Consider the following 5,125-nt stretch of genomic DNA (forward strand, 5'->3'; position numbering starts at 1 on the left):
ACTTATCACATATATTTGATTGAATTTAATTATTTCTTTTATTTGTGCATCTGCTTAGATGATTGACTTTTTCTTCCATATCCAAGAATTCCAATGGACATCACCCTAAGTAGTTTGTTGTATTGTATACCAGAATTTTTCAAGAAAAATTTACCAGTTAATTTTTTTTTCTTCGTTGTATAATTCATTAGAGAAACGGTGTAACTTACGGGCCCATGGCGTCTCGCCTCTTCTTCCCAGTAATGTACTAATTTACCATTAAAAGATATATATATATATATATATATATATATATATATATATATATATATATATATATATATATATACATATATATATATATATATATATATATATATATATGTATATATATATATATATATATATATATATATATATATATACATATATATTTTATTTATATATATGAATGTATGTATCTATATATATATATATATATATATATATATATATATATATATATATATATATATATATATATATATATATGTATATATATAGATATATATATATTTATTTATTTATATATATATGCATGTATATATATATATATATATATATATATATATTTATATATGCAAACAAACATATATATATATATATATATATATATATATATATATATATATATATATATATATATATAATATATATACATAAATAAATATATATATATGTATATATATATATATATATATATATATATATATATATATATATATATATTTTATATATATAAATATATATATATATATATATATATATATATATATATATATATATATATATATATATATATATATATATATATATGAACAGTAGTCAGGTAACACCAAAACTCATTTTGATAATATCCTGCTTCAAATAATATGAAAAAAAACTATTAGTGTTTGTTATGAGCGATATCACACACTTTCCTAAAACAGACCTATGCCCATGTTGTCAAAGTCATGACGATGTTGGTGAATTAGAGAGCCTTGCTTCAGCCTATTACAACCTCAACAACCACTAACCAACCTGTATTTGACAATTTCTTCATTGGTGCCATTTACCATTACCTCCACAAACAGTTTGCTTAGAGAAAAATCTACACTATTGGCTCCATAACAGAAGACCTGTGGTAACTATCATCAGTCATGAGATAGCGTCAGATACATCATTATGGCTTGCTAGTATGTGTGTGACAATTAAATAATACACGAATTTTACATCGTAAGAGGATTCATTTTCTTTTTTAGCTTTCACAGAAACATAAGCAGAAATCTTCAAAGTGAAAAAATTATTCAACGGAACTCTAGATTATTTAATTGAATAACTAAGAAAAAATGTCTTTCACTGACTTTCAAATCACTGGGATAGTTTATCGTAAAATTATCATAATGAGAGTTAACAATGAACCACTTATAAATTACAGATACACTCGGGGAGAACATACTTAAAGGGGAAACGGTTGAACTAATAACAAATATTTATAATATTGGCCGTATTGGTGTGTATCAACGCTGGCCGTGGCTGTGATATGCCTATTGTGGCTGAAAGGCCTTTTGAGGGTTGCCCACTCACGACTCAAGCTTGACCAGGATCCGGATCCAACTCGAACTTGAACTGACCAATCTTGGTATCCCAGCTGTTCTTATGGTGTACATATGGCTGGGTGGGGGAGGGGGTGGGGGCATGAGGGCTAGTCTGGCCTCTGTGTAGCAATGGCAAGTGATGCACCCACATCAGGCCAGTTCTCACCTCCCTTTCGTCCACTCTCCCTAGTGTACCTGTTAACATGGAAACAGATTTAGTAAACGTGTGCTTGCATCAGCAGATACCTAACAAAAAGGAAAGCGGGTTAAACTGATTCACATACTGCCCAGGGATTGTGTAGATGGGGTCATATCATTTTTACTTTAATCACCTTATGTGCGACAAATCCCCCTCCACCAGACTGAAGACACTCACAGGCCTCGCATAATTAAAGAAATACTCTAAAACCAAGAAAGTGTCATTAACTTCCAAGAAAAGAAAAAAAAAACTGAAAATTACTCTACTTAAAACAGTCTCCACGATCCTAGATCCCAGGGAAGCATTGTTCACCTCCAGCTAGGGTGAACAGGCCTTAGATTAAAAATTCATAGATGATGATTAACAAATTTCACATTAAATAGAAACGGATGAACAGTTATCAATAAAAATTAATTTCAAATATTAAATTCATTAAAAAAATAATCACCATCAGTGAAGACATTAAAATTAATCAAAAAAGAATTAATCAATAATCAACACTACACATGTCTGCATATCTTATTAACTTTGAGCCAGAATATCCATAATACATTTCATAAATTCACTCTCCACTCGCTGTAACTTTCCAATATGATTCATAGTTCTAAATTTTGAATAACCTATTTTAAATCTTTCTTTAGTATTCATAAACGGAGAGATTTTTAGCAACCTGCTACGCCTGGGACTGGGGGCCATTCTTTCATCATCTATATTCGTGACTGACTAAATCCATAGAGAATTCATTGGCTAGATATCATGCTCATATACAATTAAATTTCTATATCATTATTGAACAATTCCAACTGTTAATAAGCGACGTTAGAGTAATTCTACTATAGTCTTGTTCAAGTCTATGATGGATGTAATATATTCTTTAAAAAACACTGTGTATGCGTGGCTGTGATATGCCTATTGTGGCTGAAAGGCCTTTTGAGGGTTGCCCACTCACGACTCAAGCTTGACCAGGATCCGGATCCAACTCGAACTTGAACTGACCAATCTTGGTATCCCAGCTGTTCTTATGGTGTACATATGGCTGGGTGGGGGAGGGGGTGGGGGCATGAGGGCTAGTCTGGCCTCTGTGTAGCAATGGCAAGTGATGCACCCACATCAGGCCAGTTTTCACCTCCCTTTCGTCCACTCTCCCTGGTGTACCTGTTAACATGGAAACAGATTTATAAACGTGTGCTTGCATCAGCAGATACCTAACAAAAAGGAAAGCGGGTTAAACTGATTCACATACTGCCCAGGGATTGTGTAGATGGGGTCATATCATTTTTACTTTAATCACCTTATGTGCGACAAATCCCCCTCCACCAGACTGAAGACACTCACAGGCCTCGCATAATTAAAGAAATACTCTAAAACCAAGAAAGTGTCATTAACTTCCAAGAAAAGAAAAAAAAAAAAAACTGAAAATTACTCTACTTAAAACAGTCTCCACGATCCTAGATCCTAGGGAAGCATTGTTCACCTCCAGCTAGGGTGAACAGGCCTTAGATTAAAATTTCATAGATGATGATTAACAAATTTCACATTAAATAGAAACGGATGAACAGTTATCAATAAAAATTAATTTCAAATATTAAATTCATTAAAAAAATAATCACCATCAGTGAAGACATTAAAATTAATCAAAAAAGAATTAATCAATAATCAACACTACACATGTCTGCATATCTTATTAACTTTGAGCCAGAATATCCATAATACATTTCATAAATTCACTCTCCACTCGCTGTAACTTTCCAATATGATTCATAGTTCTAAATTTCGAATAACCTATTTTAAATATTTCTTTAGTATTCATAAACGGAGAGATTTTTAGCAACCTGCTACGCCTGGGACAGGGGGCCATTCTTTCATCATCTATATTCGTGACTGACTAAATCCATAGAGAATTCATTGGCTAGATATCATGCTCATATACAATTAAATTTCTATATCATTATTGAACAATTCCAACTGTTAATAAGCGACGTTAGAGTAATTCTACTATAGTCTTGTTCAAGTCTATGATGGATGTACTATATTCTTTAAAAAACACTGTGTATGCGTTATACCGGCTTTGAACACATTCAGAAAGAGAGAGAGAGAGAGAGAGAGAGAGAGAGAGAGAGAGAGAGAGAGAGAGAGAGAGAGAGAGAGAGTGAGTTTACTGTTTTTATTATAGTTATTGACCACCAAATAAATTCATTTTTAGACATTCACTTATATCATTTTTTTTTCTAGTATGCTTCCGAAAACTTATCGGTAACTTTAAAAGATTATATTGACTAAAGACATTCATCGGCCTTTAGATATTCATTTAGTGCAACATTTCGTATTACGCGAGAATACTTTACTGTAAATACTTCCCAAGTCATTCAGATTCAGGAGGTGGTGCCATCATAGTCCTTAGATCTTAAGCAACTTTGTGGTGGGATGTCACAAGAACAGACCCCACTCCCTTGATTACCGACAGACAAATATCTAGACAACACAAATTGTTCCCTTTGTATTATTTTTAACTACACTATTGTACAAAAAAGACATTCAAACAGAACATAAGTTTAATAACTAAATTCCTCGAAACTTAAACACTTCATACAAAACCCAACCACGTTCACGATATAGTTTAATAGTACTGTGTTATTGCTCAATCAAAAGCCGTTAAACTACAAAAAAAAAAAAAAAAAAAAAAAAAAAAAAAAAAAAACCCTGAAGAAAAGTACTAAAACTTAAAGATAAAATTCACCAAACAGAATTAAATATCATTTGAATGTATATATATATATATATATATATATATATATATATATATATATATATATATATATATATATATATATATATATATAGATATATATATATATATTGACAAGGAAACCGCTAGTCCACGCAAGCCCAACAGTCCTCCTCGGCCCAGCTATCAGTCTGTGGCAAACACAACAATATTGAGCTCCAGTCAACCTGACTAAGTAATCACTTAGTGTTGGTCATCATTAATGTCATGAGCATTCTAAGCCAAATCCTTCTTTTTAAACATTCCCGGTCTTTCCAAGTGTATTGCAAATCCCTAGGGCATTAAATTCCAAGTCCTTTCAGAAAAGCTTGCTCAAAATCATCGGTAAGCATTCAAAATTCTGGGACTCCAAAGTAGGAATTACGACCTGCAAATAAAAAAACAACAACATACACAGACACTCTTAGCTAACTAATTATTATTATTATTATTATTATTATTATTATTATTATTATTATTATTATTATTATTATTTACTAAGCTACAACCCTAGTTGGAAAAGCAGGATGCTAAAAACCCATGGGGTCCACCAGGGAAAATTGCTCA

Source organism: Palaemon carinicauda, chromosome 20 (assembly GCF_036898095.1).
Source record: "Palaemon carinicauda isolate YSFRI2023 chromosome 20, ASM3689809v2, whole genome shotgun sequence".
Lineage (NCBI taxonomy): Eukaryota > Metazoa > Arthropoda > Malacostraca > Decapoda > Palaemonidae > Palaemon > Palaemon carinicauda.